Here is a 24706-nt window from a genome sequence, read left to right on the forward strand (position 1 = left end):
CTTTGTATTACCGTGTGTGTCCACTCTCCATTGCATTTCACACACATTATACCACATGCATTATTCAACTAGCGCCTTATTCTTTGTGCTGTAATAGAGCTTTTGGTTGCAGTGGCAAATAAATCAGTCTAAAAGTAATGCAGAGTGACGTTAACAATGCAGATTTGCTTATATTTGGAACGCTCAGCTTGGGAGGACATAGTCATCATGGAAATTAATGTCAAAATGGGTAAGACAAAAGTTTCAAGTGACAAGGGATCATCATCGGTGCAACATGAGCTGGTGCTAGCATCTCTGACTCTTTTAGAATTTTCTCGCCCCCAGCAGTTTCTCGGATGTTTAGAGTTTGCCAGTTGAGAAAAACAACTTCAAGCGAGAAGGTCTATTCTGGTTGTAAAAGGCTGGTGAACGAGACAGGTGAAAGGTGAGTAGCAGGCACAGTCTGCAGCAACAGAAGGGCAGCAGGACAAATTACAGCTAAAATTAATGCAGGTGCATTACAAAGCATATACCAATGTACAGCAAGACTGAGTTTGCAAAGTATGGGCTTTAGCAGCAGGAGGCCATCAAGAGTGCCCTTGGAATCACAGAAAAAAAGGTAAACATGCCCCGTCGTGGGCCCTGGCCACCATACTCGATCGGCCTCAGCAACAGTATCAGCATCTTGTTGAGTCCATGCCCAGAAGAATCTCCGTTGTGATCAGAGCTAAAGGTGGATCAACTCGTTATTAAAGGCTGTCTCTAATTTTTTAACCATTCTGTGTATAACTTATGTACAAATGAAAGGTAATCAAATTTTAAAGTTCGTTGGATTATGCACAGACATCTGGTTATTGTCACCCTATTTATGGCCGAACAATACAATGTTTATCCAGTGGCGTAGCTAAGGAGCTGTGGGCCCCAATACAAGTTTTACAATGGGGCCCCCCAAGCACTCTATACGTAACAATTGATACGGAGCACCAAAACCTGCCAATGGCAACTACAGTGTCAGAGGCAGGGATGCTCATTTAGATTTTGCGGAATTGAAATTTCCGGATTTCCGATCGGAAATCTGATTTTCAGGTCGGAAATCGGAAAATGGAACTCGGAAATCGGATTTCTGCTGAAATACTACATTACTGCAATTCGGTAATTTTAGCCCAATCACAGAACTTGAAATCAATGGACCAATCAGAGAATGCAGAAACAACTCTGAAGTATTTGGCCAACCAGAGAATACAAAACATGTAAAAAAAAAACACTATTCGGAAATCGGAAACTGATCGGAAATTGGATTTCTGAAGAAATAATGCATTACCACAACTCAGTAATTTTAGCCCAATCACAGAACTCGGAAGCATTGGACCAATCAGAGAATGCAGAGTCAACTCGGAAGTATTTGGCCAATTAGAGAGTGCAAAAAATGGCCAAAAAACCCACTACTCAGAAATCGGAAATCCGAACTCGGAAATCAGAAACCGATCAGAAATCCATGAAATCGGTAATCGGCATTGGCGGAAATCGGAATTTCTGCAGAATCGGAAATCGACATTTCCAACCATCCCTAGTCAGAGGTTCAAGAAGGGGATGGGGAGCAGTTTGTTAATGATTACCACTATTCAAAGTATCTATAGAAGTGATTATTATGAGCACAGGACCAATAGAGAGCTAATACTACAGTTGAGGGAGGGCCCCTCTGGCCCAAGGGCCCTGATGTGGTCACAACCTCTGCACCCCCTATTGCTACGCCCCTGTGTTTATCTTGCTTTCAACATTTCTTCTGGACTGACTCTCCTCATGGATAAAAAAAAGCAGTTGTTTGGTTGGATTGGTTTGATTGATGGATACATTTGTATAGGTTGTCTTGGCTAACTGTTTTGCTTTGAGACAAGCCTGTACCATGGATCACCTCTCAGTCTCCCTCTTCCCTCCTACAAAGCAACGCATGGCTGGTGAAGCAGTGTTTGTGTGTCTGTAGCTTAGTAGGCTGCTTCTGTGCTTCCAGGGTGGTCAGATCATGTCTATATCTCCAATCACTCTTGTACTTGTGTAACGAATTCATTTTAGTAAGAAGTTAGAGAAATTCTGAAGAGAGGAGATCTGAATATTTGTATAGTGCTTTTCTCGTGTCGGACTCAAAGCGTTCAAGAGCTGCAGCCACTGGGATGCGCTCAAGAGGCCACCCCACAGTCTTGCCTTGAATTCCTAACTAAATAGGTACAGACCCTTGACAGGATTTTCCCATGTCAAAAGCAGAGCCCTTAACCAGTACACTATCCAGCCACTAGATAAGCAGAAGAAGTGGAAAGAAGAAAGGAGGGGAGACGTGACACTGAAATTTAAAAATGTAAAATTTGAAATTCGAATTTCCTAGTTCAAAACTTATCTTGGGTTTTGCAGGTGGCTGGATGGTGTAATGGTTAAGGGCTCTGCCTCTGACACAGGAGACCTGGGTTCGTATCCCGGCTCTGCCTGTTCAGTAAGCCAGCAACTATTCAGTAGGAGACCTTTGGCAAGTCTCCCTAACACTGCTACTGCCTATAGAGCGCGTCCTAGTGGCTGCTGCTCTGGCGCTTTGAGTCCGCCAGGAGAAAAGCGCGATATAAATGTTATTTGTCTTGTCTCTTGTCTTGTCTTATTTTATGGAGTCCCTAAGTTCGTATTTCATTGCCTACTTTAGAATGTATATAATTGGTTGAGCTCTGGGTACTTATCCGTTAGCCGGGCGCATCCGGCAGGTGGCGCTATTTCCATTCATACTTCACGTAACAAAAGTGTTAATGTAAACGGTGGTATTGTGCTTAAAGTGGCCGTTTCACTGCGGCCAAATGTATTGTAAACAGTGAGTTAATGGAATTAAAATGAAGCCGGCAGCAATGTAACAGAGGAAGCCGCCGCCTTCGGCTCTCGCTCTCCTCCCCCTTGCCCTCTCTCTTCTATACAATACATGCGTGTCCCCCCAGAGTCATTCGTCGCGGCAGGGAACCCTGGTTGTTTGCTTACGATGAATGACCCTGGCTGCCAGTGTTCTATAGGAGAGAGAGGGCAAGGGGGAGAAGAACAAGAGCCGAAGCCGGCGGCTTCATCAGTTACGATGCCGCAGGCTTCATTTTAATTCCATTAACTCACTGTTTACAATACATTTGGCTGCAGCGAGACGGCCACTTAAAACACAATACCATCGTTTACATTAACACTTTTGTTACGTGAAGTATGAATGGAATTAGCGCCACCTGCTGGATGCGCCCGGCTAACGGATGAGTACAGAGCTCTGTTTCCTAAGCCAAACAGAGAATGGTGCAATATTTAAATAGAAAGTACTTAAAGTCAAAAGAAAAAGAAAAAAAGGGGTTTCAGGGTAAGGCATCAATAAGCGGGGGTTTATGGTTATGAATCAGGAAAGGAGGGTTCTGTGTGAGAGTAGGGTTAGGTTAAGTTGTAGGGAAGTTCTATGCTAGGTACACACCATCCAATTTTCTGTTAGATTTACCTGCCAGACATGTTGGAAAAAAATTATCTGGCAGGTAAATCTAACAGAAAATCTAACAGAAAATTGTATGGTGTGTACCCAGGGCTGGATTTCTGGCAAGGCCTCTTAGGCCATGGCCGGGGGCACCAGAAATTTAGGGGCGGCTCAGTGAGGGGCAGTAAAGCTGTTCTATGCAGCCATCCCTATCTACAAGGACAGCTTTAACCTTTGAACTCTCTTTCCTGTACTTGTGTCATCCCTGCGAGACCTGTAAGCTCTATCCTGCAGGTTCACCTCTGCCTAACTCTCATGGTGACACAATAAGTCCATCATTAACAAGATGGTAAACATAACATAAAAGTTCAAAACATAGTTTATAATCTATACGCATATTACTAAAATAGCTATTGTCTGTGACAGCAATGATGGAAAGTAAGGAGAATTCTCATTGGGGCACACAGAGATAACAACCATGCAGATGGTATAGTTGGCCTTGGGCGGTAAAAAGTACAAATCCGACCCTGTGTGTACCTAGCATTAGGGTTAGGCATCAGGAAGGAGGGTTTAGGCGTCAGGAAGGGGGGTTTTAGGATTAGGCGTCAGGAAGGAACGGTACTGAGTGATAGTTGGGTTTAGTTAAAGGGATACTGTAGGGGGTCGGGGGAAAATGAGTTGTACTTACCCGGGGCTTCTAATAGTCCCCCGCAGACATCCTGTGCCCGTGCAGCCACTCCCCAATGCTCTGGCCCCGCCTCCCATTCTCTTCTGGAATTTCAGACTTTAAAGTCTGAAAAACCACTGCGTCTGCGTTGCCGTGTCCTCGATGCCGCTGATGTCACCAGGAGCGTACTACGCAGGCCTAGTATGGTCTGTGTCTGCGCAGTACACTCCTGGTGACATCAGCGGGAACAAGGACACAGCAATGCAGGCACAGTGGTTTTCAGACTTTAAAGTCTGAAATTCTAGAAGTGAACCGGAGGCGGGGCCGGAGCATCGGTGAGTGGCTGCGCGGGCACACGATGTCTGCGAGGGACCTTTAGAAGCCCCGGGTAAGTTCAACTCATTTTCCCCCGACCCCCCTACAGTATCCCTTTAAGTTGTAGTCAGATCTTAATATATACCGATATTTTATTACAATAATTTACACTATTTACAGTTTAAATCTAAGGATATTAGTTGACATTAACAATTTTATTAATAAAAATGGGCCCCCATGTTTCCTTGCCCCCCTATTCCATGTATGCGATAAAGTGGCCTAGAATGCAATTATATATTTATTTTGTATTACAAAATGCCTTTATTGCAGTTTCCGGACCCCGCCTACCTGTATCACTAACACGAATAACAGGCCGCACATTCCCAACAGGAATGCAACAAAACAATCTTCCGTTTTCAGTATAATTTTCCCTGAAATCCCCGGGCTTTCGGCAGCTGTACATAAGTTGAAATAAATATAATGATTGTTCTTATAAAAGCAGGTCCAGGCTGCAAAAGCTGCAGGGCTCTGTAGTTTACCATCGCCCATAAATCTGTAATTTACTCTAATACTGAGAGTGGATTTTATTTAATGGGGGGCCATGCGATGCAATGGAAGTCAAGTTTAAGGGAATAATGGTTACTAATTTGGTGAATAAAACACCCTGCAGCTGATGGGAATTCTCACATTACAGCATGCTTAGAAGAGGCCCTTCGGTTTGTGGTTTATTGTCTGTGAGAAATATTTATCCCTAAAATACGAGAATGCATTCCCATGTGAACGCACTCCGGCTGAGGAGAACGGACCGCAGTTACCAAGAGTGCTGGGAGTAAACAAACAGCCTGACTACAGCCTACCTGGAAACAAAGTCATGTGTGTGTGTTGTAGTTATGGTATTTATGCTGGAGTGTGTGTGTGTGTGTTTGTGCAGTGTGTATGGTGTATGCCTACATGCGTATGCTATGGGTGAGTGTGTGGCATTTGCCTGTGCTGTGTGTGGATATGTGCAGTGTGTGTGTGTGTGTGTGTGTGTGTGTGTGTGTGTGTGTGTGTGTGTGTGTGTGTGTGTGTGTGTGTACAGCAGTGTGTGCCATCCTTCCAGCACCTCCAGTAGTGTGTGCAGGGCTGGATTTACCATAAGGTACTTTAGGCACGTGCCTACAGGCGCCTGGCGATGGAGGTTCACTCCCCTCCCGTAGCCACCTTCCTCCTACCCCTATGCTGTGTCCTGAGCGGAGGGTAAATGACAGAGTTTAGTCACATGGCTCTCGACATTACTCTGGCCAGATCCTCCTTCAGTTAGGGGCTATGAAGGGTAAGTTAGAAGTTGCATTGTGGACGCGTCTATTTGAAAAGGGCGCCTGATGTAGCCCATATATGCCAAATTCGGCTACAAAAAAGGGTGCCTGTTGTAGCCCATATATGCCAAATGCGGTTACAAAGGGCACCTGTTGTAGCCCATATGCCAAATTAGGCTGCAAAGGCCGCCCGGTGTAGCCCATATATGCCAAATTTGGCTACAAAGGGCTCCTGGTGTAGCCGAAAAAGCTAGTTTTAGCTTATAAAAAGGATGTTGCTATAGGCAAAATTTGCTGGGCTATAAAAGGTCTCTAGATATAGCTGAGAAAAGTCATTACTATGACCTAACTTATCCCTACTCTCACACAGAACCCTCCCCTGATGGTGCCTAACCCTAACCCCCCTGGTGGCGCCTAACCCTAACCCTAACCCCCAGGGCCGGATTTGTACTTCTTACCGCCCAAGGCCCTCTATTGCCAGCCGCCCCTAACCAAACCGTATCCTACCACCTCTCTCCACACAACCAATCTTGGGCCGCTGGTGTCCACTATTGCGGTTAGTGCCAAGTTCTTCATGGCAATGTGAAGTAAATCAATCAGCGATCTACAGGTGATGGGCGTGGTGGGAGCCGTCCACCACACCCACATAGTCAAAAGTGGCTCACAATTGGACAGTGGGTGGGGTCAGAAAAAGTGAGTACTGTACCCACTGCGGTCTCCATGGTAACAGCGCTGGCCAATCAATAATTAGGAAATGGGTACTGTGATAGTCTGCCTTCTGTATTCTGTACTATTTGCTGGTGCTGCACCGGGTTATTTCATCCTCCACACCACGTGCATGCCTGACCCAGCCCTCCGTAACTGCACATAGCTGATGCTATGTCATTGGACCAGGTCGGGCTGTTAACTGAGTGCAGCTGCCTGTTGCACAGCACAGCACGGGCAGATGCCAGCTGATACTAATAGTGCAGTTAGCCCAAAGTCTTTCATTTGTTTGGACACTTAATTTGAAAATAAAGCCCACTGCCTGCAGGCCGCCCCTTGTTTATCTGGTGCCCTAGGCCATGGCCTATGTGGCCTTGCCAGAAATCCGGCCATGCTAACCCCCCCTGGTGGTGCCTCCAAGCCCATCCAGCAGTGTGTGCCATCCTTCCAGCACCTCCAGTAGTGTGTACCATCCTCACAGCACCTCCAGCAGTGTATGCCATCCCCCCAGCACCTCTAGCAGTGTGTGCCATCCTCCCCGCACCTCCAGCAGTGTATGCCATCCCCCCAGCACCTCTAGCAGTGTGTGCCATCCTTCCAGCACCTCCAGTAGTGTGTGCCATCCTCCCAGCACCTCCAGTAGTGTGTGCCATCCTCCCAGCACCTCCATTAGTGTGTACCATCCTCACAGCACCTCTAGCAGTGTTTGCCATCCCCAAAGCACCTCCAGCAGTGTGTGCCATCCTCCTAGCACCTCCAGTAGTGTGTACCATCCTCACAGCACCTCTAGCAGTGTATGCCATCCCCAAAGCACCTCCAGCAGTGTGTGCCATCCTCCCAGCACCTTCAGTAGTGTGTACCATCCTCACAGCACCTCTAGCAGTGTATGCCATCCTTCCAGCACCTCTAGCAGTGTGTGCCATCCCCCCAGCACCTCCAGCAGTGTATGCCAATGCCATCCTTCCAGCACCTCCAGTAGTGTGTACCATCCTCACAGCACCTCCAGTAGTGTGTACCATCCTCACAGCACCTCTAACAGTGTATGCCATCCCCCCCCCCAGCACCTCCAGCAGTGTGTGCCATCCTCCCAGCACATCCAGCAGTGTGTGCCATCCTCCCAGCACCTCCAGCAGCGTGTGCCATCCTCCCAGCACATCCAGCAGTGTGTGCCATCCTCCCAGCACCTCCAGTAGTGTGTGCCATCCTCCCAGCACCTCCAGTAGTGTGTACCATCCTCACAGCACCTCTAACAGTGTATGCCACCCACCCCCCCCCCCAGCACCTCCAGCAGTGTGTGCCATCCTCCCAGCACATCCAGCAGTGTGTGCCATCCTCCCAGCACCTCTAGCAGTGTATGCCATCCTACCAGCACCTCTAGCAGTGTGTGCCATCCCCCCAGCACCTCCAGCAGTGTATGCCAATGCCATCCTCCCAGCACCTCCAGTAGTGTGTACCATCCTCACAGCACCTCTAGCAGTGTATGCCATCCTCCCAGCACCTCCAGTAGTGTGTACCATCCTCACAGCACCTCTAGCAGTGTATGCCATCCCCCCCAGCACCTCCAGCAGTGTGTACCATCCTCCTAGCACCTCCAGTAGTGTGTACCATCCTCACAGCACCTCTAGCAGTGTATTCCATCCATCCAGCACCTCTAGCAGTGTGTGCCATCCCCCCAGCACCTCCAGCAGTGTATGCAATCCCCCCAGCACCTCTAGCAGTGTATGCAATCCCCCCAGCACCTCCAGCAGTGTATGCAATCCCCCCAGCACCTCCAGCAGTGTATGCAATCCCCCCAGCACCTCTAGCAGTGTATGCAATCCCCCCAGCACCTCTAGCAGTGTATGCAATCCCCCCAGCACCTCTAGCAGTGTATGCAATCCCCCCAGCACCTCCAGCAGTGTATGCAATCCCCCCAGCACCTCCAGCAGTGTATGCCATCCCTCCAGCACCTCTAGCAGTGTGTGCCATCCCTCCAGCACCTCCAGCAGTGTGTGCCATCCCTCCGGCACCTCTAGCAGTGTGTGCCATCCTTCCAGCACCTCCAGTAGTGTGTGCCATCCTCCCCGCACCTCTAGCAGTGTGTGCCATCCTTCCAGCACCTCCAGTAGTGTGTGCCATCCTCCCCGCACCTCCAGCAGTGTATGCCATCCCCCCAGCACCTCTAGCAGTGTGTGCCATCCTCCCAGCACCTCTAGCAGTGTGTGCCATCCCTCCAGCACCTCTAGCAGTGTGTGCCATCCTTCCAGCACCTCCAGTAGTGTGTGCCATCCTCCCCGCACCTCTAGCAGTGTGTGCCATCCTCCCCTCACCTCCTGCAGTGTATGCCACCCCCCCAGCACCTCTAGCAGTGTATGCCATCACTCCAGCACCTCTACCAGTGTGTGCCATCCTTCCAGCCCCCAAGCAGTATATGTCCTCCTTCCAGAAATTTGAAATTTCCACTTTTCTGAACATAAATCAGCGTTTCCGTTTGGATCTCTGAAATCGGCATTTACAATCTAACTTGGAAATAGTTTTTTTTCTGGAAATACCGCATTACAGCAACTCGGTAATTATAGCCCAACTAGCTGATCTAAGCCCGTTTAAAAATGAGTTCTAGGTCTGTCACTGCCGCATGTCAGCACACCGCCCACTGCACGCGCGCCCACACGCCCCCTGACCCCTTGGCAAGTCCTCGCGTCCTGTCCCAAGGGTGCAGCACATGCGCAGTAACGCAAAAGCACCGACATAGGGACATGGGATGCAGAGACACTTGCAAATTATTATATAGGATTCATTAACTTGGAAGCATTGGACCAATCAGAGAATGCTGAGTCAACTCATAAGTATTTGGCCAATCAGAGAATGCAAAAATGACAAAAAAAAAAAAAAAAAGACTCCTCGGAAATCCATGGAATCAGTAATCAGCATTGGTGGAAATCGAAAATTGCAGCGGAACAAGAAATCGGTATTTCCGACCATCTCTTAAAAGCACTCCCTGCAAAGGATCTATGCAAAGATGTCAGCCAACTTCTCTACTCGCACACAATTTCTGCAGCTGGACTCGGCAACTGCAGTTCAGTAAGTGCTTTTGCAAATAAAGGAATAACTGAGAATCCTTCATGAGGAGGACTAGTCCAAAACCTGTCACATTTGTCATATTTTCACTATCCTCTGTAAGTAAAGGCAACATAGGAAAAAAAGTAATTTATAATGCATTTCACTCAAGGAGAAATGCACATTTATATGTATTTTGAATTTTACAATTGTCCTTTAACCACTCGAGGACCATGGTGTTAAACCCCCCTAGTGACCAGGCTATTTCTTTTATTAAAATGGCCACTGCAGCTTTAAGAAGGCCAAGCTGCAGGGCCCCACAACACAGCACACAAGTGACACCCCCTTTTCTTCCCACCAACAGAGCTCTCTGTTGTTGGTGGGGTCTGATCGCTCCATAGTTGTTTATTTTTTTATTTATCATTTTAGACACTGCAGATTTATTGCAGGATTTGTATCAGCTGTAGCAAATTAAATGTTTTTTTTTCTTTAAAGCTTATTATGCTGTTGCATATCTTTTACAGCAGAGAGGAAGGTCAGAGTTCAGGTCCACTTTAAAGTCCACCACAATGAGCCAGGTGTTACTATAATTCACATCACAGCTCATGTCTATTGCACATAAGACACTCAAATCTGTATAGGCTTTGTGCTCCTGACTGCCAGAGCAGGATTAACTACCAGGCAACCTAGGCAGGTGCCTGGGGCCTAGCAGAGTCGGGACAAGGTCCTCCAGCACCCAAGGCTGAGACAGCAAAGTGCGCCCCTCCATCCCTCCCACCCCAGCCGTCACACACTGATTGCTATTAGACTAAGAAGTGCCCCTAGGTCCCCCAACCCCTCCAACACCTTAATCTCTAGTTATCTGGCTTGCAGTCACTGCCATGTATCCCCTTTTCTTATTTCTCTCTGCTTCAAACAAAATAGGGGAATAATAGCTGAGGCTGAGGCTGGAGCCTCTCTTGCCTCTGCCTCGGCCCGGCCCTGGGGCCTAGTAGGTGTCAAGGGGACCACCTGCTGCCTTCTTTCACATCTCTTCACTTCAGCTTACCAAAAGCACCACAAAGGGGCTAAATCTACTACCTTGCCTAGGGCCCCATTACATCTTAACCCCTTGAGGACCGCAGTGTTAAACTCCCCCTAAAGACCAGGCCATTTTTCCCTAAATAGGCCACTGCAGCTTTAAAGGGAAGGTCCAAGCAAAAAAAAAAAATGAGTTTCACTTACCTGGGGCTTCTACCAGCCCCATGCAGTCATCCTGTGCCCTCGTAGTCACTCACTGCTGCTCCAGTCCCCCGCTGGCAGCTTTCTGACCTCGGAGGTCAGGGCCGAATTGCGTACATTTTTACACATTCCCGCTAGTGCAGGAACATTAACACATACATTTTTACGCGTTAGTGGTGCAACGCGTACATTTTTGTTCCTGCACTAGCTAGAATGCGTAAAAATGTATGCAATGTGGCCCTGACCTCCGAGGTCAGAAAGCTGCCAGCAGGGGACTGGAGCAGCAGTGAGTGACTACGAGGGCACAGGATGGCTACATGGGGCTGGTAGAAGCCCCAAGTAAGTGAAACTCATTTTTTTTTTTGCTTGAACCTTCCCTTTAAGGGCTTGTTGCAGGGCCGTACATGTCAGCACACAAGTGTTTTCCCCCTTCCCTTTTCTGCCCACCGACAGAGCTCTCTGCAATGATCATTCCCCCTAATGATTATTTCACCGTCTAACAGTCTCCTAGCGGTGATCGCCGCTGGGAGACTGATGGCGGAGCGGCGCTCCGTTATTTAAGCGGGTATGCACGTGCATTAGCACGCGCGATCCCCTGCTAACTCCGCCCCCAGGACTGCACGCTGATGGCGTTAGGCGGTCCTGGGGCTACCGCCCCATCCACACCAATTGGCATGGAGCAGTCTTTAAATGGTTTAATCAATCTCTGCTGACTACAGGAGGTCACATATGATAAGATAAAATGGGAAAATCAGGTTAAACTTGACACTCAGGTAAACTTCACAGCAGCGTCTCGAAGTCCTCTCTACAAATATGTGTCAGTTCCACGAGACAACACAGGAAGCAGCTCATTGTCACAGGTCTGTAAATTTGGAGGCACTCGCAGGACCAGACACCTGTCTAAAGTGCAGCGTTTATCATAGACTGCAAACACAGCCGCTACTTGCAGCTGCAATCAAAATGAAAACTGTAAATTGTAACACACAGGCTTGGATTTCACAAGTTTTATGTCTCTATGTCTGCCACCTAGGAGACTGTGACAATGACTTGACGCCGAAATAGACTCAAATACTAGAACGAGCCAATTGTTGAATTACATTGCGAGGACGGTTAATATTCATGGCCTGGTCCAGAAACGCTGCTGTATAATATAGCAGGATATTATAGTATATCATATTGTAGCATGGCTTGGCGTATAGTAACCTATAATATAAGCAACACAAAACAAAAGTTACAATGGATTCTAAACAGGGCAGTTTCTAGGCTAAATAGCTCTCAGGGTGAGGGTGTAAAAATTGTGCCCCCCCCCCCATAGGTGCAAGAATAGGGGCGTAACCCCTCTGAAAAGACTCCCCCTCCTTCACGGGAAGGGGGATGGGTTGGAAGCTAGGGGACCGGGTCCTGTTTTTTTTCTTGTATTGTGGTTTACCAGCTGAATGGTGAACCCAAGAGCTAGCGTTCATGAACATGCAAGTTTTTGAACCTGCAAATCTCGATGCAAATGCGGGTTTACTATTGGCCCACCGAACCACACCATAGGATCACTGTAATGATCCGTTCTGCTGTCTGCACAGGCAGACAACTGTTTGACCATTTCTTAAGTCTGAGGGCTACAGGTCTCTAGAAAAGAGACCTGTCTTCACTTTGCAAGTTTCAGACTTGCTCTGCTACTGAGGAATTTGCATACACTTGTCATGCAAATTGCCTAGCTGCCTCCTTTGATGGCTTGCAGTATAAATACCTTGTGCTCCCAGAATTCCTTGCTGGTCATGATGGTTTGTTCCTGCTAACACCTGGAGTGTCAGCCTTTGTTATCGTTTGCTAAAGATTATCTTAGAGTAATTCCTTGGGACTGCACTAGGCATCCCTTCTAGTGCAGTCAGGTTGTATTATCTGTATTGCCTTGTTCTGTTCTCTGCCTCGATTGTCTTGTCGCCAGCGGCGGTCGACAGGAAATCGTTCTGTCTGTCTGGGAGTGTAGGCCAGAGCTGCGGTTGCTACTGGCTGCTCCATCTGTCTGGATTGCATTCGCCCTAGTGGTAGTGGCAGTGCTTCCTTCTGTATTTTACCTTAGGGGTGCTAACCAGAGCAGCGGTTGCTACTGGTAGCCCTATCTGTTTGTCTGTCTGGATCGCAGCCGCTCTAGCGGCAGCAGCGGTGGTTCCTTCTATATTCTGCCTAAGGGGTGCTAGCCAGAGCAGCGGTTGCTACTGGTAGCCCCATCTGTCTGTCTTGTCTGGTATGAACGCTTGCTGTAGGCTCGGTGAGGTAACCATTTAGCAAGCGTTCGCATTCTCTATTTTGTGTTTGTGTTACGTTGGTTAGTTAGGGTGGCACGCTTATCACTGGGCGCCTAATGCGCGGTGATCGTGTATTAAACGCGTTCGCTGTTGCGAATGAGTGCGGTGTTCGAGTTTAGCTAGCGTTTGTTATTTTCCTTGATGTTCTGATCATTGTTTATTGCTGTGTCTTTCTTGCTACACTTCTGCTCTGTCTTATTCGGTCTTGTGTTACTATTGGCAATCGCCACTCTTGCGATTGCGTTCCCACTTTGTTTCCGTGGTAGTGTGTTCATCGTCGCTGGGTGGTGACTAGATTGGTGGACACACATACATTCTATCTCTGTGCTTATTCAGTCTTGTGTCGCTGTTAGCAATCGTCACCTCTTGCGATTGCGTTCTCACTTGGTTTCAGCTGTTGTGTGTTCACCGTCACTGGGTGGTGACCAGATTGGTGGACAAACATACATCCCATCTCTGTGCTTATTCAGTCTTGTGTCGCTGTTAGCAATCGTCATCTCTTGCGATTGCGTTCTCACTTGGTTTCCGCTGTTGTGTGTTCACCGTCGCTGGGTGGCGACCACATTGGTAGACATACATACATCCCATCTCTGTGCTTATTCTGTCTTGTGTCGCTGTTACCATTCGCCATCTCTTGCGATTGCTTTCTCACTTGGTCTTCACTGTTGTGTATTCACCGTCGCTGGGTGGCGACTAGATTGGTGGACACACATACATTCTGTCTCTGTGCTCTCTCTCTTTAGGGGCTATCTTGCCCTGCATTGCTTTCCCTCGTACAATTCCTATCTGGCATCTGTGGCAGTACAGAGTAGTGTTGGGCGAACAGTGTTCGCCACTGATCGGGTTCTGCAGAACATCACCCTGTTCGGGTGATGTTCGAGTTCGCCCGAACACCTAATGGTGTTCGGCCTTTTTAGTTCGGGTTCGCCCGAACTATTCAATGCCCGCCGAACAGGCACGAACATGGGCCCCTGTTCGGCCGAACAGGGCCCTGTTCGCCCGAACATGCCGCAATACGGCCCCCCTATGGGGTCGCAGGCATAAGGGGGGAGCATGCCCCGATCGCGGGGGGGGGGGGTCGGAAATTCCCCCCACCCCCTCCGCTAGCGCTCCCCCCTCGGCCCGCTTCACCATAACAAAAGTTTGTTGAAAGTTAATACTAGTACCGGTGGCTGGCTGCTGGCCTGGCAGTGGAGTGAGTGAGGAGGAGGAGTCCGCCTAGGAGAGTGACGTGTTGAGGCCGGGCAGCGGGTGGTTCAGCGGTAGTACCCTTGTGGTACTTCCACCCTTTCTCTGACCTCACGTCCTCTACGTGATGACGCATACGAGGGTACGCGGCACGCGTACCCTCATATGCGTCATCACGTAGAGGACGTGAGGTCAGAGAAAGGGCGGAAGTACCATAAGGGTACTACCGCTGAACCACCCGCTGCCCGGCCTCAACGCGTCACTCTCCTAGGCGGACTCCTCCTCCTCACTCACTCCACTGCCAGCAGCCAGCCACCGGTACTAGTATTAACTTTCAACAAACTTTTGTTATGGGGAAGCGGGCAGAGGGGGGAGCGCTAGCGGAGGGGGTGGGAGGAATTTCCGACCCCCCCCTCCCCCCGCGATCGGGGCATGCTCCCCCCTTATGCCTGCGACCCCATAGGGGGGCCTTATTGCGGCATGTTCGGGTCTCCATTGACTTCCATTGAGTTCGGGGTTCGGGCCGAACATGCCGAACATCTGGCCCATGTTCGGCCTGTTCGGCCCGAACCCGAACATCCAGGTGTTCGCCCAACACTAGTACAGAGGGGTTGTTCCTCTGTGCTCCACAGCTCCATCTGCCGGCAGGAATTCCCCTCTACAGGTGCATTGCACCGCAGCCGGGTTCTCTCTAATTATACGCTTGTGGAGGATTTCCGTAGTGTCAGCGCGCGCCCTGTGCGTTGACCACGGAGATAATTCCACATTCGTTACAATCACCCATCACAGGAGAAGCCTCCTAATCCCTAGCTAGCACTGGTCACTGCTCCAGTGGAGAAAGTGCTGGTTGTATGGGTTCAACCCATCCAGCCCACCCATCCAGGTTTCTACACTGAAGTGTCCCATGCTGTGGCATCAGCCAATCTCCAGTGAGAGCTGATTGAGTGAACAGAGAAGGGGACAGGGGATGGTTGATGAACTGGGAGGCCCAACACCATGCAATGTTTGTGCTGCAAATCCCAAAGTTCTTAGTCAGCACATCACTAAAAAGACAGGTCTGGTTTGTTGTTACAGTAATTAGTGAATACCAAACGTAGACCTAGGAAGGACAGCAGGTAAACTGGAGAGACAAAGTCATGGATGCTCAAGACTAATTGATGCATGCAGAGACTGAAGCTTAGGCTGATCTGATCCTGCAGAAGAGCTGCTGTACAAACATTTGCTAAAAATATTAATGCTGGCCATAAGAGAAAGGTGTCAGTTATTGCATCTTTCTCCAAGAGGACCTTTGAAGCCACTAACCAGCCACAGTAGCCATGATGACCACTTTCTATCACTAAAAGCACCTTATAAAGACTCCAGAGCAACACAAACTAGACCATAGACCATTGGAAGAAGGACATCTAACATCTGGTCTAATGAGTCTGATTTACAGAGGCCTACCTTAAAATTTACATAACTTAAAGGATTTGCTACTAAGGTTTTATTGGCAGATGCCATGGGACATCTTCAGAAGTTTTGTGGAGCCCATGCCCTAATGGGTCGGATCAGCTTTTGCAACCTATACAACATGTATTGTTGACTTTCCTGTGCAACTGATGTCCTTGCGACATTGTAGGAGCACTTTAAGCTTAGCAGTATGGGCTCGGTGCTACCACTGTTCTCAGGAAGTGGGTCTGCGCACTCTTCACTATATAGGAATGCTCATTCAGATTTCGTGTAATTGGAAATCAGCATTTCTGACTATCCCTATTTCCTGATGTGATTGGGGCAGAAATGCCTTGGGGCCTTATTTTCACATCATTGGTTATTCTGCATCATGTGATGCAAAAAAATAACACAAAAAGGGGCCAAAGTAGGGCAATCGGTTACTTTGCGGTCAGTTGTATCATACAGTGTGATCTTCAGATCCTCCTGAACAGACCAAAGATTGCCCAAAGAAATGCTGCAAAGAAATCAAAGACTGTTTTTATGCAGGCCAGGTTTCCTGGAACCCTTATGTTCTCTAGTGTCCTGGAGAAATCAGTAGATCAGGCCCACAGTCTATTTTTTGTGAGAAGGAGACATACTAAATGAGTTTTATCCTGGACATTGACTGGAAATAGTGCGGGAGGTCCACTGTGAAGTGTAAGCAGTCCATCACTCACACCCGCCCTCCCTTTTTTAATATTGCTTCACTGTTAATAGAGAAATAATGTTCCACACGTATGTTTATATAACACAGAAGGCCTGCGAGAACAAGTCACACCATTTTATTGTTATATAGCCCTAGAAATAACTGGAGATGAGCGAGCGGAAGGAACTTTCTTTAGTTTGACATTTCAAGAGAATGGGGCATTTGTAGTAAGAAAGTTTTTTTCCAACTTCTTTGCTTCTAGAGATCTGCAATGCTCCAGTAAACCCTTAACTAGAAGCTGGTGTTTTCAAGTTCCCTTGCTTAGTTTAAAGTCCCTGTCTAGTCTAACTTTCTAGTAGAATAGCGCCTGCCTACCCTTCAGACCAAAAAAGTTAGTAAAAATGAACATTTTTTTATTTTGAAGAAAACTGGGGAAGACTCCAATAGCTAATCTCACTTCTCATTTCTGAATCCCTACTGGAAACAGTTACATCTTGGAGTATTACTGGAAACTGGTACACCTTGGAGTATTACTTGCAACATGTACAACACCTTAGAGTATTCAACTTCTATGCCATATCCCATGTTGTTTTTTTCCTGACATAGGCCTCAATTCACTAAGATCATGCTGGAGATAATAAGGCAAGAGAAAACTTACCACCACACAGTGAGAGAGAGTTATCTTATCTCTTCATTCCTTACGTTACCTCTTCTGTAGTTAATTTACCTCCTCTGTAGTTAATTTACCTCCTCTGTAGTTATTTTCACACACAGTTAATGAACAGCCTGTCTTTAACTCTGGAGTTATTTTAAGGATTAAAGAGTTAACTTAACCTCTTGAGGACTGCAGGGCTAAACCCCCCTAGTGACCAGGCAATTTTTAGTTTAAAAGGCCACTGCAGCTTTAAGGCCAAGCTGCAGGGCCGCACAACATAGCACACGAGTGATTCCGCCCCCCCCCTTTTCTCCCCACCAACAGAGCTCTCTGTTGGTGGGGTATGATCGCTCCCCCCATGTTTATTTTTTTTTAATAAATATTTGTGTTGCCGTTTTTAAAAAAAAAAAAAAACCCTCTTCCTTTAAATTCCTTCCCTCCCTCGCTCCCTCCCTCCCCACAGCCGGCCAATTACGGCGATCGGCTGTCATAGGCTTCTGCCTATGAGAGCCGATCGCTCTCTTGTCCCCCATGGGGACAGCCGTGTCACACGGCTGTCCCCAGTGCAGCGCTGCTGCTGATCGCAGCGCTGCACAGAGTAAACAGACGGCGACCACGCCGTCTAACAGACTGAAGGCGGGACGGAGCTCCGCCCCCCAAGCAGGAGATGCGCGCGCAGCCTGCGCGCGATCTCCTGCAAAACAGAGCCCCAGGACTTTACGCCAATTGGCGTTAGGCGGTCCTGGGGCTGCCGCCGCGGCAACGCCTGCCGGCGTGACGCGGTCGGCAAGAGGTTAAAGACAGAAGAGTTAACTTTAGGTTTGCCTGAGGTAAAATGTTTCCTGAATACTACATGCCTTATCACCATGGTAACAACTCTAGAAGAGTTATTACAGACAGGAGATAAGCTTAGTGAATTGAGGCCATAGTATGGCTAACCCTGCTGCTTTAAAGCTCCAGTCTTGTCTTGTCTGACTTTTTAGTAGAGTAACACCTACCTACACTTCCTTGTAGCCGAAGCTCGGGTACAAAAAGAGATAATTACCTAAAGAGAAGGAAGCCTCTGGATCCTATTAAGGTTACATTGATGTTCTCCTGTTAGCCACCCGTTTGGATCAGACACAAACCAACCTAAGACTTCAACCTCTTCTCACTTTCCCAATCTTATTAAAAAAGCCAGGTGGCAAGCATAAGGAGGTAATGCCAAGTGCAAGCGTGAGGAGGTAATGTTTCCACCTTGACTAGGCCACAATCCAGCCCTGATCTCTGAGTGCATGGACCAAGGGATGTATACTCACCCACAGGTCCGAGGCAGAGTCTATAGAGGCTCCAGCCTCAGGGCACAGTGTAGGAGGGGGCGCACAACTCACTCAGCTATCATTCCCCTATTGTGTTTGAAGCAGAGAGAAATAAGAAAAGGGGATACCTGGCAGTGACTGCAAGCCAGATAACAAGAGATTAAGGTGTTGAGGGCCCTGGGGCTCCTCTTAGTCTAATAGCAATCAGTGTGTGACAGCTGGGGTGGGAGGGATGGAGGGGCGCACTTTGGTGTCTCAGCCTTGGGTGCTGGAGGACCTTGTCCCGGCTCTGCTCATGGACACATTACGATTATTTTATGGGGAAACGCTGGCCACAGCCACATCACGATTATTTTATGGGGAAACGCCGGCCACATTGTGATTATTTTATGGGGAAACGCTGGCCACATTATTTTCTGATGAAACATTGCTGTATTGCGATTATTTTTTGTTTTCTAGTGAAACACTGCTGCATTACGATTATTTTCATGGGGGGCATTGCGGTGGGGGGGGGGGGGTGGGCAGGATATGGGGCGCCACAGGTTTTTTCGCCTGGAGTGACAAAATGGCTAGAGGCACCCCTGCATGGCAGTGACTGCAAGCCAGATAACTAGTAGAGATTAAGGTGTTGGGGTCCCTGGGACGCCTCTTAGTCTAATAGTAATAAGTGCGTGATGGCTGGGGTGGGAGGGATGAAGGGACGCACTTTGGTATCTCAGCCTTGCGTGCTGGAGGACCTTGTCCCGGCTCTGCTCACCCACCCTGGTGAAAGTGCTCAACTGTGAGCACTTCCACCACACCCTGTGCACTGATTCAGGGGTAGCGAGGACAGTGTGACATTTCACGTGAAGAGCTTGAGGTAGATACCACAACAAAAAATTGATGTTATTAAGTATAGATTTTTTTCTATGTGTAACATAGCTGCCTACCTACACTTTGCTTACCCCTAAAGACGGGTAAACAGGGGAGTGCAGGAATACTTAAAATATCTATCTACACAGGGCAGGTGCTTCCATTAAGGATAAGGGGGCAATTTTTCCCAGGTCCCCAAGTCCATAGCCCCCCCACCCCCAAGCGTGTGTCCACCCCTTTAAAAATTAAATTTGTGGTGCTACAGGCCACTGGGTACCATGGCTTGTGGCAGGGAGGCATATACTTTACCTGATTCCACGCCGGCCTGGTTGCCATGGTTTCCTCTGCCTTGCCTTCTGCCTTGCCTTCTGCTTTCCTTCTTCCTTCCTGGTGGTGAGGTGGAGGTAACCATGGCAATCAGGTAAAGTGTATGCCTCCCAATCTCAGGGAGCAGTTGTGAAGGGGGGGGGGGTGTCTGGGGTCTAACCTTCGGGGGGAGGGGGTCCCCCAGCTCTAAAGGAACCCTGAATAGTGATAAAAAAAAACCTAAATCTGGTTTTACCTGGGGCTTCATCCAGCCCCCTGTAGCCCACAAGGTCCCTCGACATCCTCTGGGTCCCCTCTGTGGTCCCGCTGGAGGCTCCGGTAACCTGGGGACTTCGAGCAAAGTCGTGAGCAACTGTGCATGTGCGGCCTATCCGCACACCTGGCTCGATCAAGCGCACGTCGCTGTAAGCCTACTGCTCACCTGCGGTTCTCGAAAGACTGAACTGCACATGCGCCGGAGGCTTACGGCGATCTGCACATGATCAAGCTGCGTACGCGGACAGGCCGCACATGTGCAGTGGCTCATGACTTTGCCTGAAGTTGCCAGGCTAACGAGGCTGCCAATGGGACCACGGAGAGGACCCAGAGGAAGTGAGAGACCTTGAAGGCTACAGGGGGCTGGAGGACGTCCCAGATAGGTCCAGATTTTCCCCTTAAAGTGGATCCGAGATAAACTTTTACTCAGTGCATAATTGTGTTCCTTTCATATAGTTTATAGGGCATTCCTCAAGCCAAATACTTTTTTGTTTTTGTTTTAATACTCTAATTCCCTATAAACTAAACAAGCCTCACCCACAGCTTTTCCGAGTGCCTTGGCATTTTCAGACAGTAGCAATGGCTTATGGGAACTCAGTCTGGGCAGGAGGAGGGGGGAGATGTTACTAGCCAGAGATATCAGAGGCAGAGGGGAGGAGGAGGGGGAATTAGGTTTTCACAGGCTGAAGGCTGGAGATGCAGATCAGCTTGCCTGTGTGTAATGTTTGCAAACAACATGGCTGCTGTCATTGTATCACAGAAAGAAATAATCATATTCTGTTGAAGCTGTTTGCAGCTAGATTTGCTGTGTAAACTATCTAAACTTTAGATATATAGACAGGTTACTTGTTATAGTTAGTTTTTCATCTTGGATCCGCTTTAAACTGGCCTTGTATCTACGGTGCTACTAAGCTATCAGACTATCAGACAGTATATTTTGACCTGTGACTGGAGTTTATTCCACCCAAAACATGTTCTTCAAACCTTATTTTGAGTGTTTCAGCTGTGTTTGCTTTCTTCTCTACAGTTCATCTTTCCACCTCTTCTGAGCTGATTAACAACCTAACAGGAGGACAGTTTCAATATTTTGTCATCCCCGGAAGCATGAAAAAAGACCTCGACGTTCTGCCTGGGAATCGATGACACACCTTTTCCTTCTGAGCGCAGTTTATAAAATGTTCTCATAACTTACGTTTCTCAATAAAGTGGATTTTTATATATTCGGAATAATTCATTGGGGTCGTAATACTATATAACCAGCTTTATACTTTTATCTCCCTTATCAGTATTAACTTCCTCATTGGAGACTGAGCAATAACTCAGAGAGGATTGTGCTGTCTGATCATATTGCAGCGAGCAGAGATAAGAGCTGTATTAAAACTCAAGCACGCTTAGCTAGCCAAGAAGTCAGCTGGAGACCTGGAGACAGAGGAGGCCTGGAGGTACCCAAATAATGGGGAAACCAGCTATCTTCAGAATTTGTGAATCCTTAAAGGGACACTTAAGCCAACCTAAAAAAAATGAGTTTTACTCACCTGGGGATTCTACCAGCCCCCTGCAACTGTCCGGTGCCCACGCAGTCTCGCTCCGATCCTCCTTGGCCCCACCGGCAGCCACTTCCGGTTTCGGCGTCAGGCCCGACAGGCCTGGGAACGCGAGTGATTCTTCGGGTTCCTGGCCGCAATAGCACCCTCTATACTGCTATTGTGGCCAGGAAGAAGAATCACTCGCGTTCCAAGGCCTGTCAGTTCCTGTCGCCGAAACCAGAAGTGGCTGCCGGCGGGGCCAAGGAGGATCGGAGCGAGTCTGCGTGGGCACCGGACAGCTGCAGGGGGCTGGTACAAGCCTAAGGTAAGTAAAACTCATTTTTTTAGGTTGGCTTGAGTGACCCTTTGAAGTAAAAAATAAACTGACGAGATGATCAATTATATTTATCCTCCTACTCCTAAAAATAACTTTTTTTTATATATTTCATGTTCTTTTTTATTTTATATTTAAACATTTACAAAATAGGTTGAATGTTTTACTGTATCAATTCAGTAGCAGCCTATTAACCCTCTGGGGGATAATCCCGAGCTGAGCTCGGGGTAAGCCGCCACAGAGGATTTCTCAGGCCCTGGTGGGCTGATTTGCATAATTTGTTTTTGGATGCACGCAGCTAGCACTTTGCTAGCTGCGTGTATATACCGATTGCTGCCGCTCCGCGCTGATTCGCCGCTACCCGCCGTGCCGCGCCGCTCCACCCCCCCAAGACCCCGTGCGCAGCCTGGCCGATCAGTGCCAGGCAGCACTGAGGGGTGGATTGGGACTCCCTCTGACGTCACGACGTCGTTGACGTCGATGACGTCATCCCGATCGTCGCCATGGCGACGGGGGAAGCCAAACAGGAAATCCCGTTGTGAACGGGATTTCCTGTTTGCTTTGATTGCCGGAGGCGATCGGAGGGGGTGGAGGGATGCCGCTGCACAGCGGCTATCATGTAGCTAGCGCTAGGCTAGCTACATGATTAAAAAAATAATAATAATTTTTAAAAAATGTGCTGCGCCGCCCCCTGGCGATATTATTGTATTGTTGTATTGCCCAGGAGGTTAAGTGTCTCAGAGTTAGAAAAAGGTCAGTAGTTCATGTATTTTATCCCTCCCTGCCCTCAGAAGTTTTATTCTGCCAGGAAAACATTTATGGCTGCGATTTGATGTTCACTATATTCCCCACAAGGTTCCGACAAGACAGAAGCTGTCACTTCCATGCCTGGAAATTAACTCTTTCAGGCAGAAAAATAAAGCAAGTAAAACAGCCTGGTTATTAACATGTTTGTACTTTACATACACATGTTTATCTCATCATGTCACATGTCGCCTCGTGTAAACTTTAAAGTGTACCTGTATTGGAACCAGGAAGTTGAATCCATCCATACATCTCAACTTTCTGAAAAATGAAACAGACGCAACATGAGAAACATCCTCAATAAATGCACTGGAGTCTATGGGCATGAGAAAACATTTTCACGAAATGCATTGAAGTACATACAGCGGTGCGGAAGATGTCAGCGCTATGTAAGTACTAAATAATAACAAATAATAATACGTTTTAAGGTAAAGGAAAAGGCACATTTTCAAGAAAATTTTAGCTCTTCATAGTCAGTAAAGTCAATTAAAAACATTGGGCTCGATTCACAAAGAGGTGCTAACCCAGTAAAAGACTTTGGGCTCGATTCACAAAGCGGTGCTAACCCAGTTAGAGACTTTAGGGGCCTGATTCACAAAGCGGTGCAAACTTTTTCGCGGACTTTTGCGCGCACAATTTGCCACGATTCGCGCGATCGCGGACTTTTGCGCAAAAGTCCACAATCACGCGAATCATGGCAAATTGCGCGCGCAAAAGTCCGCGAAAAAGTTTGCACCGCTTTGTGAATCAGGCCCTAGGTGTGATAACCATTTTTGTCATGCCTAAACTGAGTTTAGGCATGATAAGTTTAGGCATGATAAGTTTAGGTGTGATAAGTTTAGGCATGATAAGTTTAGATAAGTTTAGATCGCGCGCAAAGTCCCGCGCGCAAAGCAGCGCCATTAAACTCTATGCAAAGTGCACCAGACTTTGCTAGCGCAAAACTTTTGATCAGCTGTGCACTGCGGTGCTAACCCAGTTGGTGCTTAAACTTATCACGCCTAAAAACTTATCACACCTAAACTTATCGGCCTCGATTCACAAAGCGGTGATAACCCAGTTATCACGCCTAAAAGACTTTGGGCTCGATTCACAAAGCGGTGCTAACCCAGTTAGAGACTTTAGGCATGATAACCATTGCACCACTCTGGTGAAAAGCCAGTTTAGGTGTGATAAGTTTAGGTGTGATAAGTTTAGGTGTGATAAGTTTAGGCATGCTAAGTTTAGATAAGTTTAGATCGCTTGCAAAGTCCCGCACGCAAAGCAGCGCCATTAAACTTTATACAAAGTGCACCAGTCTTTGCTAGCGTAAAACTTTTGATCAGCTGTGCACTGCGGTGCTAACGCAGTTGGCGCTTAAACTTAGCATGCCTAAACTTATCACACCTAAACTTATCATGCCTAAACTTATCACACCTAAACTTATCACACCTAAACTTATCATGCCTAAACTGAGTTTAGGCATGATAAAGGGCTTTTCACCAGCGTGCTAACTGTTAGCACCGCTTTGTGAATCAAGCCCCTTAGGCGTGATGACCTTTTCACCACTGAGTTATCACCGATTTTTCCTGCTATTCGCGCGAAGTTACCGCGCGTAAGCGCGTTCGCGCGTACGCGCGTGAGAGCGCGCGCAAAGTCCCATAGGGCTTATTGGGAGCTTCGCGCGAAGCGTCGGGTGTACGCGCGTACGCGCGGCAACTTCGCGCGAGTTTCTACTTATCATGCCTAAAGTGACTTTAGGCGTGATAAGGGCCTTTTCACCACGGTGCTAACACTTTGCACCGCTTTGTGAATCGAGCCCATCATGCCTAAACTTATCACACATTAAACTTATCACACCTAAACTTATCATGACTAAACAGAGTTTAGGCGTGATAAAGGGCTTTTCACCAGGGTGCTAACTGCTAGCACCGCTTTGTGAATCAGACCCTATAGGCGTGATAACCATTGCACCACGCTGGTGAAAAGCCAGTTTAGGCGTGATAAGTTTAGGCGTGATAAGTTTAGGCATGATAAGTTTAGGGGTGATAAGTTTAGGTGGGATAAGTTTAGATAAGTTTAGATCGCGCGCAAAGTCCCGCGCGCAAAGCAGCACCATTAAACTCTATGCAAAGTGCACCAGACTTTGCTAGCGCAAAACTTTTGATCAGCTTTACACTGCGATGCTAACCCAGTTGGTGCTACAGTTATCACGCCTAAACTTATCACACCTAAACTTATCACGCCTAAACTTATCACGGCTAAACTTATCACGCCTAAACTTATCACGTCTAAACTTATCATGCCTAAACTTATCACGCCTAAACTTATCACGTCTAAACTTATCATGCCTAAACTTATCACGCCTAAACTTATCACGCCTAA

The 24706-nt window shown here is 47.9% G+C and overlaps 1 long non-coding RNA gene across 1 annotated transcript in view; it reads right to left on the reverse strand.

The window, feature by feature from the left end:
• The window catches only part of LOC137525864 (uncharacterized), a 150774-nt gene that overhangs the window by 48555 nt on the left and 77513 nt on the right, over nt 1-24706 (reverse strand). The window contains exon 2 of the long non-coding RNA XR_011023044.1: nt 22558-22603. This is a non-coding gene — a long non-coding RNA (uncharacterized lncRNA). The remainder of the gene's footprint in view (nt 1-22557; nt 22604-24706) is intronic.

This window comes from Hyperolius riggenbachi, chromosome 7 (assembly GCF_040937935.1).
Source record: "Hyperolius riggenbachi isolate aHypRig1 chromosome 7, aHypRig1.pri, whole genome shotgun sequence".
NCBI lineage: Eukaryota > Metazoa > Chordata > Amphibia > Anura > Hyperoliidae > Hyperolius > Hyperolius riggenbachi.